General features: G+C 36.6%; 1 pseudogene; it reads left to right on the top strand.

Moving 5' to 3' along the window:
• Nucleotides 1-12,586: 12,586 nt before the first annotated feature.
• On the top strand, nucleotides 12,587-12,991 carry LOC102481178 (phosphatidylinositol N-acetylglucosaminyltransferase subunit P-like; annotated as a pseudogene).
• Nucleotides 12,992-13,520: the final 529 nt, after the last annotated feature.

Here is a 13,520-nt window from a genome sequence, read left to right as displayed (position 1 = left end):
TTTTCTGGGGTTGAGACTAGTTTTGAAGCTTAGTGATATCCTCTAGTAGCTGCAAAGCTGCTGTCTTTCACAGAATCCATTGTGAAAACTGTTGGTTTTCAGAAATACTGCAGAGTTGTAAAGGGACTGGGAGAAGATCAAGTAAAAATGTCACAAAGCCTACTGTTCTTGCCAAGGTTGGCAGCTTTTCTTCAATAATTTTGGAATTGCTGCAAGAATTTGGATAATTTTCAAAGTTTAGAAAATGCTGATTTCACAATTTTGCTAGTATTTCAATTACTTTTATGGAGGAGTGGATTTACAGAGCTTCTCCACCATTCAGAAACTTACACTATATTGTTTGATTTTTAGGTGTTAAACTCTTCTTACATTCCAGGGATAAACCTTACTTAGAGTTATTATCCTTTGAGTTATTATCTTTTCTCTATATTATTTGATTTAATAATATTTTGAAGATTTTTCTATCTGTATTTATAAAAGGTATTTTATATTTTATTTCCTTTTTATAGTGTTGTCTGGTTTCAGTATAAGAGTAATGCTGCATGCATGAAATTAGTTACAAAGCTTTCTTTCCCCTTTTTGATCAACTGTTTTTGAAGGGTTCATATTATTTCCTCCTTGAATGATGAAAAAGCAATCACAAAGAATCACACAAGGATGAATTTTAACTAGGGCAAAAGTAAACAGAGACATTGTATGTCTCTACTTAACAAACACCAGTAGTCTACACTCTATGGTAGAGACCGAAAGGCTGGAGGACATAAAAGCATTGAAAATTGTTATGGACACTGGGGACACAGTGGAAGGAGAGAGAGAGAGGGAAAGTGTACAGAAAGGAAAACTTGGAAAAAAATGGAGAAGTAAGACATTTGTGGGACAGAGATGGTTTGTTGTCTGTCGATGATGTTGTGTATAGTATTCTCACCTTGCTGGGTGTGTGGCGTATATCATGTTGGGTAAAATCTCTTTACAATAAAAAACAAAAGCAAACAAACAAAAACTAACAGAATATCAGAATATGACTGGGTTTCAGTCATTTTTCAGACCAAAGATATGACCCAATACATTAGACAAATTTACGACAGCTCATAATTGGATCTTATTTTATTAAAAAAAATTCTGCCAATCTTTTTAATTGATGTACTTAAACCATAGTTTGGCAAATTTGTTTAATAAAAAGACAGAAAGTAAAAATTTTAGTCTTTGCAGGCCTTGTAGTCTCTTTCTCAAGTACTTAACTCTGTTACTATTGCATGGAAACAACCATAGAAATAAATACAAGTACGATTATTACTGTTTTTCCATAAAACTGTACTTATGAAAATAGGTGGAAAGATCAATTTGTTCTGTTTAGATGTAGTTTGCCCATCTGTTGATTTAGACCATATACACTTGATGTCATCAGTAATGTGGCTGGCATTAAAGCTACAATTCTTCAATTTCTTTTTTTTTTTTTTTTTTTTGGTCATTCCATTGGTACTATATTTATCTGCCCCCTCTTATTCTGCCCACTTTTAGATTAATTGAATGCTTTTATTACTTTTATTTATTTATTTATTTATTTAACTATAGGCTGCATGCTTTCTCCCAGGATAAAGAGAAAAAAATCGCCCCTTGGGGGATGGCCATGTTGTAATATCTTCTCCATTTTCTTCTTGGGTTTTTGGGTGAGTATGTACATGGTGTCCAGCATGGTTTTCAAGCCACCAGGTCTGGGACATGAACCATGTAGTTGGCCATATGGGATCCTGTTCCTTAAACATGATGCCACCTCTAGTCCTATTTTTATTCTATTTTATCTCCCATAGCAGCTCATTATTTATCATTTTAAAATTTTATAAGGACTTGGTCTGATATTTTAAATATGCATCTTTAAATATCCAAGTCTACTTTTAAAAAATACATACTGCTTTACATGTAGTATAAATATTACAATAATATAATTTTATTCTTCTTGCCAATATTTTGTGCTATTATTGACATAATTTTTATTTAATTTATTTTAAACTTTGATCACTATATATCACTACAGCATGTAAAACGAATTTACCCAAAATGAATACACTTCACACCAGTCTAGTTGAAGGTACTATACATGTTATCATCAACACATAATCATCTATTTCTGTATCCCATAAGTGTCTTGCCTGTCTTTTTTCTCCTTCATTCCTTTTCCCTCACACTCCCTCTTCTCCCACCCTCTTCCCATAATATCTCCAGTATCTGTAACCATTTTCCATGCTTCTATATCCTCTAATCTATCAGTTTCTGCCATAGAGTATGGACAGTCAGTATATATTAAGTGGAGACATACAATGTCTCTCTTTTATAGCATGGCTTGTTTCACTCAGCAGTAAAATTTCATATTTATCTACTTTTTATCAAATGCCAGGGTCTTGTTTTTTATGGCTGAATAGTATTCCATAGTGTATATATGCCAGACTTTTTCAATCCATTCATCTATTCATGGACATTTGGGTTGGTTCCATGTCTTAGCAATTGTTAATAATGCTGCAGTAAACACAGATGTGCAAGCATTTTTCTGACTGAGCCTTCTCCTATCCTTTGGGTAGATAGCCAGGACTAGAATTACTGTATCATATGGTAGTGCTATTTATAGATCTTTGAGGAACCTCCATATTGTTCTCCACAGTGGTTGTACTAATTTACATTCCCACCACAGTGAAGGGGAGTTCCCTTTTTACCATAGCCTTGCCAGCACTTATCATTTTTTGTTTTTCTTTTATTTAATGGTAATTCATTAGTGATGCTCATCTTTTTTAAGAATTATTTTAATTTAACTTTATTTATTTATTTATTTTAACTTGAACAGAGAGGAAGAGAGAGAGAGAAAGAGAGAGAGAGAGAAAGTGAGAAAGCAAGCCACCAGATCTGGAACTTGAATTGTAATCGACCATGTGGGAGTCCATTACACTTAGGCACCATGCCACCTTCCAGACCCATTTTTTGTTTTTCTAATCTTCAGCATCCTGACTGGGGTTAGGTGGTATCTCATTGTGGTTTTTATTTGCATCTCCTTTATGATGAAGGGTTGAGCATTTTTTCATATGCTTTTTGGCTGTTTCTATGTCTTCCTTAGAGAATTGTTTGTTCAGCTCATTTTCCTATTTTCAATTTAGTAGATTAGTGTGTGTGTGTGTGTGTGTGTGTGCACGCAAGTTGCTTGAGTTCCTTGTGTATTCTAATTATCAGTTCCTTATCTGAGGCATAGTTTGTAAAAATATTCTCTCATTCTGAAGGTTGTCAATTCACACTAATTTACTGTGTATTTTGCTGTGCAGAATTGTCTTAATCTGATGTAATCCCACACATGTATATTTTTGGAATTATTGCCTGTGCTTTGAGGGTCTTATTTAAGAAATATTTACCTGCTCTGATGTCTCCCAGTGTTTTCCACCAGTAGTTTTATAGTCTGAGATCGTAGGTTTAGATCTTTGATACAATTTGACTTGATTTTTGTTAATGGAGAGAGATGGAATCCAGAATCATCTTTCTGTAAGTGGATACCCAGTTTTTACAGCACCATTTGCTAAAGATATTTTATTTTTTTCCAGTGAAATGACTGGTGCCCCTAATAAAAAATCAATTGCCTATGTTTTGAGATTTATTCCTGAGGTCTCTATTCTGTTCCACTGTTCCAGATGTCTTTTAAAAATGCCAATAGCATATTGTTTTGATTATCACAGCTTTGTAATATATTTTGTGGTCAGGAAGTGAGATGCCTCCTACCCCACTTGTCTTGCAGAGAATTGCTTTGGCAATACAGGATCTTCTAAAATTCCGAACACATTCAATGATTGTCTTATCTAGATCTGTGGAGAATGTCTCCGGTAATTTGATTGGGATTGTGTTAAATATGTTGATTAATTTGGGTAGAAGTGCCATTTTTTGAGAGGTTTTTGCCATAGGGCACGTGCACTCACCAGACAGAGAGACAGAGAGACAGAAAGTGAGAAATCACCCCCCAGGGGGATGGCCATGCCACAATCCCTTCTCCTCCATTCTCCTCTCAGGATCTTGGGCATGCACGCACACACGCCCGGCATGAGTTTAAGCCACCGGATCCGGGACGCGAACTGCGGTGGACTATGTGGGAGTCCAGCAACATAGCCATTATGCTAACTGCTGGTCCCTCAAATGCCTTTTCTGTATCAATTGTTATGACCATATGATATGTTTTTTCTCTTTCTTTCTTTTAATATGGTTTTGTGTATGTTGAACCACCCTTGCATTCCTGGAAACAAGCCTACCTAGTTGTTATGTATAATCTTTTTTATTTGTTGTTGGATACAATTTGCTAGTATCTTTTTTGTGAAATTTTGCATCTATAGTCATCAGAGATATTGGTGTGTAGTTTTCCTTTTTTGTCATGTCTTTATGTGTTTTGGAGGTGAAGGTGATGGAGGCTTCATAGAAAGAATGAATTTGAGATTGTTCCTTCCTTTTGGATCTTTTGAAATAACTTGAGTAGAATGGGGGTTAACATTTATTTAAAAGTTTTGTAAAACTCAGAGGTGAAATCATCAGAGCATGTTTTTCTTTGTTGAGAGGTTATTACTGATTGTTCATTATGGGTCTGTTTAGGTTTTCTGTATCTTCCTGATTCAATCTTAGTAGATTTTATGCGTCAAGAAATTTGTTCATTTTATCTAGTTTTATTTGTTTGTTTGTCAGCATATAATCGCTCACAGTATTCTCTAATCTTTCGTATTTCTATTGTATCTGTTGTAACACTGCTTGTTTCATTGAAGATTTGATTTATCTGGTTCCTTTCTCTTTTCTTGTTAATTTATCTAGCAAGTAATGTATCAATTTTGTTTGCCTTTTCAAAGAAATAACTTTTGCTTTCATTTATTTTCTGTATAGTTTTATTTTTATTTTCTATTTCTTTTATTTCTGTTTGAATCTTAATTATTTTTTTTCTCCTGGCATTTTTGGGATTTTTGTTGTTGTTGTTTTTCTAATTCCAAGGCATGATATAAGGTTGTCCATTTACCACCTCTCCATCTTGTTCTTGTTCATACTAATTGCTGTGAATTTCCCTCTTATGACTGCTTTTGCTGTGTCTGATAGATTATAGAAACATATGTACTTATTATCACTTGTTTCAATGAACCTTTTGATTTCAGTTTTATTTTTTCAGTAGTTGTGAAGTCATTCAGAAATAGGTTGTTTGATTTTCATATGTTTGTGTATTTTTGAGTTTTTTTTTCAGAAATTAATATCAAGTTTAATTCCACTATGATTGGAGAAGGTGCTAGATATGGTTTTTATGCCTTTGAATCTATAAAGGTTTATTTTGTGCTCTATCACGTGGTCAATCTTTGCAAAGGTTATGTGCAGATGTGAAAATAATGTGTATTTTGTGGTTTGGGCGTGGAAGGTTCAAATTGACTGTGAAGTTCATTTGACTTATGGCATCTTTTAGATCCTGAATCTCTTTGCTTATTTTTGTTTAGAGGGTCAGTCTAAAGGAGATAGTGGGGTGATGAGAACCCCAACAATTAGTGTCTTCAGTCTGTATCTCCTTTTAGATCTAGCAGTCTTTCCTTCATGTATTTGTGTACTTCTGAGTTGAGTGCATAGATATTTATAAGTTTTACATCTTCTTTATAAATTAGCACCTTTACTAGAATATAATGCCCTTTTCTGTCTCTTCTGATATTTTTTGTCTTAAAGTCTATTTTATCTGAAGTTAATATCATGACTCCAGCCATTTTTTGGTTTCCATTTACATGGAATATCTTTTCCCAGTCCTTCATTGTTAGTCTATGTATTTCTTTATCCATGAAGTGCATTTCTTGTAGGCACCAGATAGAGGTTTCTGGTGTTTTGTTTTGTTTTGTTTTTCATTCAGCCAGTCTGTACTTCTTGATTAGAGAATATAATTAATCAAGAGTAATTCGACAGTATTATCAATATTTCCAGACTTGTTCCTTGTTCCTACCATTAAGTTAGCCATTTTCTTGGTTGTTTTTGTTCCCTTATTTCTGTCTGTCTCTCTTTAGTTTTCCTCGTACATCACTCACTTCAGAACTTCTCGAAGAGCTGATCTGGTGTTGGTAAATTCTTTCAGGTTTTGTTTATCTGAGAATTTTTAAAAATCTTTTCATCCCATTTAAAGGATAATCTTGCTGGGTATAGTAATCTTGGTTGAAATCCTTTTTCTTTTAACACTTTGAATATATCTTCCCATTCTTTCCTTGCTTGTATTGTTTGAGGAAACTATGAATTCTGGAATAGACACAAGATAGTGGAGGCCCCAAGGTTATCTCCAGACTGACTCAGTTTTCTCACTAGCGGCTATTGTGCAGGTTCTGGAGCTACGGCACATGGGGAAAGTGGACATGGCAAGGTCTGGGCATCTGAAACAGTCAGGAGACAATGGAGGTCTCAAGGCAATCTCTAGCCTCAGTTTTCTCACTAGCTGTCCCTGCATAGGTTCTATGGCTAAGGGTGTTTGGGAGAAGTGAAAGTGGGAAGGTCTTGATATATATTTTATTTTCATATGGGCTATGAACCTATAATGTGTTACTGCTATTTTTCCTTTAGACTACCAAGTGCCTTCTTGAGGAAAGTGTGTCTGAGATTTGAGGGGTTGTACTTTAAATACTTTCATCATTTTTAAAAAATTCTTGACCAGGATGTCTTCAAATTTTTCTTCCAATCAATTTGATCTCACTTACATTCTTGAATTCCAATTATATGAACATTGGATTATTTTATTATTTTTATTATTTTATTATTTTATTTCATAGTTCTTGGATGCTCTGTTCTCACTCTCACTCTTTTCATTCTTTTATTTATAATTATGTTTCAGTTTAGATTATTTCTATTGAACAGTCTTCAAGTTCACTGATTTTACCTTTGGTTTCTGGTTATGTCAGGGACTGAGGAGCCCATTGAAGCCATCTTTGTCTCTGTCACAGTATCTTTATTTCTAACCTTTATATCTCATTGTTTCTTGAAGCTTTCATACCTCTATTAAAGTTTTCCACATGTTGTCCACTTCTCTCACTAGATCCTTGGACATAATAATTGCTATGGTTTAAATATATTTTCAATCCAAAATTCATTTTGTAACATAATCCTTATAGTGTTATTAAATGTGGAATCTTTTGGGAGGTGAATAAATCAGGAGGGTTCCATTCTCATGAATGGATTGATCCCTTATTAAAAATCTGGAGATGCTAGCCTAGGCCCTTTGGCCCTGTTTTTCACTTATGCCATATAAGGACACAGTGTACCTTCCCTTTGGAGGACACAGTAATAAAGCATTATCTTGGTAGAAAATACCACGCTCCTGACCAGACATTGAACCTGCTAGTACCTTGACCTCAGACTTCCCAGACTACAGAACTGTAAGAAATGAATTCTGTGGGACCAGCAGATGGTGTGGTGGTTAATGCACTGGACTTCCACATGGCCAACTGAAGCTCAAATTCCAGACATGGTGTATTGAAACTCATGCTGTGCATGTGGAGCATACATGCCCAAAATCCTGAGAGGAGAATGAAGGAAAAGGGATTGTTGCATGGCCATCTTCCCTGGGGAATGATTTATCACTTTCTCTCTCTCTCCATCTCTGTCTCTCCAGCAAGCACACATGCCTTATAGCAAAAATATCTCCCCCCAAAATAGAAGAAAGGCAGAAATAATTTCTTTTATAAATTACACAGTCTCAATAATCTAAGTTATACAATACACTAACCTAAGTTATATTAAATTTCCTGCCTCATATTTCAATTACCTGAATATTCTAACATTTTTCCTTGATTACTCTATACTCTGACAGTATTGCTAATATTTTTCTTATTTTTCAGAAGTCTCATAATTTTAAATGAATGCTGTACATTGAGTGTAGTATACTGGGGTACGTAGTATTTATTCCTAGAAATGAAGACTCATCTTATAATAATGGTCTACCAAGTTTTTAATGTGTGTTTGCAGAGGCTGACGTAATCTAGGTAGGATTGAGCCAAGTTTGTGTTTTATTGTGGTTATGCTTACTATAAGTATATCTCCAGTTTTAAAGATAGTACATCTTGGGTTCATGGTGGGGCATTGAATTCTACCCTCAGCTTTTTACCTACCTTATGTACTTTTGCTCAGGGGGATTTTCTCTTCATGTACTTTCCTCTTCTCCAGTGTAGACTGCTGGTCCTTCTCACTGGGTGTGTGTGCTGGTCTAGTGGTAAAATGCATTGGGTTATTATCCTGGTCCATTCCCTGTCATAGGCAGGTCCCAAGTCCTTTTATCTCAGAAGTGAGACTTTTTCAGTGATTCTGTCCCTCACCCTCGTGGCTGTCAATTTCTGACCTTTATCTTTAGTGGATCCTTTAAAGAAATGTTTCTATCTTCTTCCCTATTATTAAAAGATGTGACTAGAATAATTACTAATTATTCTCATTATCTTTTTTTTTTTTTTTTGGGAGAGGTTTTTAGGGAGTGTGCGCTAGCCAGAAAGACAGAGACAGAGAGATAGAAAGCAAGAAATCACCCCCCAGAGGGGATGGCCACACCGCAATCCCTTCTCCTCCACTCTCTTCTCGGGATCTTGGGCATACACGCACACGCACGTGGTGTGATTTTTAAGCCACTGGGTCCAGGACTTGAACCGCGGTTGACTACATGGGAGTCCAGCGACATAGCTATTACGTTAACTGCTGATATCTCTAATTATCTTTGACTAGAATAATTTCATTCCCCTACTCCCTGGGCAGAATTTTTAATTCTTTCTTTAGCCACAATGCTTCTTCACTGTGTACTGGAGATGGCAGAATTTGCTAGCCTTTCCCAAGTAGCTTAAGCCGTTTTGTGGTTGTTGTTGTGGTGCACTTGCCAGAGAGAGAAAGAGACAGTGAGTGAAAAAGTGAGAAATCACCTCCTGGGGTATGACCACATGACAATCTCTTTTCCTTCACTCTCCTCCCAGGATCTTGGGCAAAAACACACATGCACCTGGCTTGAGTTTCAAGCCACTTTAGTTTTCCCGGTATAGTACTTCTTTCAGAACTTCATGAAGAACTGGTCTGGTGCTGGTAAATTCCTTCAGGTTTTGTTTATCTGACAATATTGCAGGCTTTTCTTCCTATATGAAGGATAACCTTGCTGGATATACTATTCTTGGTTTAAATTGTTTTTCACTTAATACTTTGAATATATTTTCCCATTCTTTCCTTGCTTGCATTGTTTCCAACAAAAAGTCTGATGTTAGCCTGATGTGATATCCTTTAAAAATAACTTGACGTTACTCTCTTGCCAATTTTTGTATCTTGTCTCCGTCTGTGGTTTTGGTCAATCTGGCTATGATGTGCCTTGGAGAAGATCTTCTAGGATTGATTCTATGTAGGATTCTTTGTCTGGATATTTGAATGCCTCTCTAGGTTTGGGAAGTTTTCGTGCAGGTTTTATTGGAATAGATAATCAACTCTCTGGTTAGTTTCTTCACCTTCTGGTATACAGATTATCCGGATGTTAGGGCATCTAATGGTATCTAGTATTTCTCATATATTATTCTCATTTGGGGGGTTATTTTCTCAGTCTTTTTGGTAAATTTTTCTACGTCAGAGGTTCTGTCTTCTATGTCTGAGATTTGATCTTCTGCATGATCTAATCTGCTTTTAATATTTTCAAGGTAAGTTTTTATTTCCTGTATTACAGCCTTCATCTGTAACAATTCTGTTTGATTTTTTTTTTTTTCTGGTATATATTTCCTCTTTAAGATTGCACAATTTCTTCACCTCCTAGAACTCATCGGCTCTTTTTTCCTGTCTCTTCTGGAGTTCATTATCTTTCTTCTCTTGTATCTCTGTTAGCTTTGTCATTCTGAATATCCTAACTTCTTTATCTGACATTTCCACGTGTTCCATTGTACAATATGAGAATGATGAAGAGCTCTTCTTTCCATTTGGGGGAGAGATACTTTCTTGGTTTCCGATATTTCTTGTACCTCTGCGGTGGTTTCTGGTCATTTGATGGATTATATGTTACTTACTACTTTTTTTGGAGTTAATTTTGAGTGTTGGAGTTGTGCGGAAGGAGATGAGCAGCAATATTTCTACCATTTTGTTTTGCTGATCCTCACCAAACAACCAGCACTTTTGTCAATGGAACTGGATTTTACAAAGGCCCCACAGTTTCTAGGGAATAGGTGCACCTGGGCTGAGCTGTGGGCTTTCAATAGGGAATTCAGAGGTGTGTAGGAGGACATGAGCCACACTCACTGCAGCTCTGTATTTCTCCCTGTAGCTCACTTTCTAGTCTCTCTTCTCTGAATTTTAGTCATTTGATGGTATATTCATGTTTGGCTAATTTGTTTGGCTAATTTAATACTTTAAATTTATATGGTTCACTTTATTGTGAGGTACTTCTATGCTTATTTCTCCTCTACCACTGTCTTTTACAAAGTGGTATCCAAAGAAAGAGATTTGAATTCAGATGTACAAAGATGAGTATCTACCTTTCTATAGTAGTTCAGATGTTTTGCTACTGTCCACCTAGACCTGCCTAGACACTCAGTGTGTGGAAGCTGAGAAGCAAGATTGCAAAGTCAGGTAAAAAAAAGGAAAAATAAGAAACAAAAGATTTAAAAAAAGAGAGAAAGAAAACAGACAAATGATAAAACAATGAAAAGTGAAAAAACTATTTCTTTTTATTTATTTATTTATTTATTTTTGAGAGGTTTTTGCTATAGGGTGCATGCGCTGGCCAGACAGACAGAGAGAGACAGAGAGACAGAAAGCGAGAAATCAACCCCCAGGGGGGATGGCCACGCCACAATCCCTTCTCCTCCATTCTCTTCTTGGGATCTTGGGCACGCACGCACGTGTGCCCGGCGTGAGTTCAAGCCACTGGGTCCGGGACTTGAACTGCAGTCGATTACGTGGGAGTCTAGTGACATGTCCATTACGCTAACTGCTAGTCCCAACAATTTCTTTTTAAAAAATGCCAAAAACTAAAAACTGCTGGGTGTGCTAGTGCACCACATGAAAGGGGCAGGGCTGCACCCACCTCAGATACACATGGATTCTGAAATTAGCAAGCAAAAGGAGTGGTCAGAGACAAGGGAGGGTACTTACAGATATTTTAAAAACATATTTATAAAAAAGGAAATAATTTGGGACAATAGGAGAGAGAGACAGAGGCAGAAAAAAGACAGACTCTCCTACCTCGCTTCTCTCAGTGTTGGGCTGGAAGGAGAGATTTGGGGCAGAGGCTTAGGCTTTCCAGTTAAAGGGACAGGGCTGGGCCTACTTCAGATGCACATGGATTCTGAAATTAGCAAGAGAAAGGAGAGGTTAGAGACAAGAGATGGTACTTATGGGTTTTTAAAAAACATGTATACAAAAAAGGAAAAATTTTGAGAGAAAGGGAGAAGGATAGAGAGGCAGAGACAGAGACAGAAAGAAGACAGAGACCCTCCTACCTTACTTCATTCAGTGTTGGGCTGGAAGGAGAAGTTTCAGGCAGAGGCTTAGGCTTTCTGGTTAAAGGGGTAAGGCTAGACCTACCTCAGATGCACATGGATTCTCACTTCTCTGAGTGTTCAAAAATTTATTATTTTTTTGGGGACCAGCAGTTAGCGTAATGGCTGTGTCGCTGGACTCCCACGTAGTCCACCGCGGTTCGTATCCCGGACCCAGTGGCTTAAAACTCACGCCGGGCGCGTGTGCGTGCCTGCCCAAGATCCCGAGAGGAGAATGGAGGAGAAGGGATTGCGGCGTGACCATCCCCCCTGGGGGGTGATTTCTCGCTTTCTGTCTCTATGTCTCTCTCTGTCTGTCTGGCGAGCGCACGTGCCCTACAGTGAAAATCTCTCAAAAAAAAATAAAAATTTATTATTTTTTTTAAAAGAAAGAAAAAAAAGAATACCAATGGAGTTTTTTTCTTCTGAAGGTCTGCACTTTTACCGGAGTTGTTTTCTTCTGAAGGTCTGCACTTTTACCTCTCCACTCGACAATGGGGTCTGGAGGGTTAAGTTTCAGCAGATAATCTTCACTACTCTTAGTCCCTGAAAACACTAGTTCTCAGTTCCAATGGACGCGTCTTCTTCTGAATGCACTTTTGCCTCTCCTAAATGGGAAGGGGGAAAGGGAATTATTAGCAAGACAAAGGAAGATCTGAAAGCCAAGAAAATACTTTACCTGAAAAAATTTTAAGAAATAGTGTGCCTGCCTGGCTAGGGTTGTGTGCGTCTCTGCGCCCGAGTGAGAGGCACCACCCAGTGGCAGCTTTTGCCTGGATTTTTTTTCTCTTTCTTTCACCTGCAGCTGCTTGGTTGGCGCTTGCGCAGAGGTGGATGTGAATGCCAGATGTGGTGTGTGTGGAGTGGGGCCTGGGGAAGAACATTTGGAGTAGGGATACAAAGATAGCATTGTAGAGACAGGGAGGCAGTGTTGTTATATTTTGATCAACTCGACCAGGGAGAAATGTTCTTATATTGAAATGATCACCTTGTAAGCTAAATAATGTGGTTGAATATATTAAAAAATGTAAAATAAATAAATAGATAAATTTAAAAAAGAGAATTCAGCGTTGAGATTGTCCTAAGCCACAGGGAAAATGGTAGAAAGTTCACTGTCACCATTGTCAGAAAGAGTGATTTATGGTTTTGTTCTTTTCTTAAGTTCTCATTTTGGCTTCATACTTTATCTTGTGTGGGCATTTATTCCTGAATCTTGGCTAAACTCCTTAGGCTTAACCTATTGACTTCAAAAATACTGGGGAGTTGCATTACCAGTTTACCTCCTTATTTCTATAGTCATCGGTTATGCATTCTTATTTGGAGTTAACATGATGAGTACCACTCAACTCAACTCCATTCATACAATCACAGATAACTATGCTAAAAGTCGATAGCAGAAAAAATACCAAGAAAAGGTCATTCTAGCATTAAGAGATATTCCCATTAGTGAACTAAACAAGATGTTATTTCTTATATCAAGAGAACTTCACAACAAAAAGTGAATTGTGTGTAGGCATACCAGCATCAAACATTTATTTGTAAATTTTGGCATAAAAATTTTGACCATAATTATTTTGACTATGTCTTATTAATACCTGATATTGAGATGTAAAAAAAGTAAATTGATTTTCTCTAAGATTAAGTTCAATTAATATCGTACATATACTCAAATATTCATTATTAAAAGACCAAATAAATAAAACACTGCATAATCAAAAAAAAATTAAAAAAGGAAAAGTTTAGATAAATGAAAAAATAGAAAGAAGGATACAGGGGGTCTGACCACTTGACAATGAGGGTCTGGAAGGTGAAATGTCAGTAGAAAATCTTTATTCCTTTTAGTCCCTGAAAGCACTAGTTCTCAGCCCCAATGGAGGAGTCTTCTTCTCTGGGCGGGAGTAGATTTGATGATAAAAGTAAGAAGTTATCTCAGGAAATTTATATGACAAGGTTATATTTGAGCTAAGAAGTTTATAAACATGGTTATAAATGATGATTGGTGAGCTGGTGGATATGTGGAATAAGCTAATA

Source organism: Tupaia chinensis, unplaced genomic scaffold (genome assembly GCF_000334495.1).
Source record: "Tupaia chinensis unplaced genomic scaffold, TupChi_1.0 Scaffold149552_1, whole genome shotgun sequence".
Lineage (NCBI taxonomy): Eukaryota > Metazoa > Chordata > Mammalia > Scandentia > Tupaiidae > Tupaia > Tupaia belangeri.
Note: the sequence above shows the minus strand (reverse complement) of the source record. Positions and strands in the feature narration are given on the sequence as shown.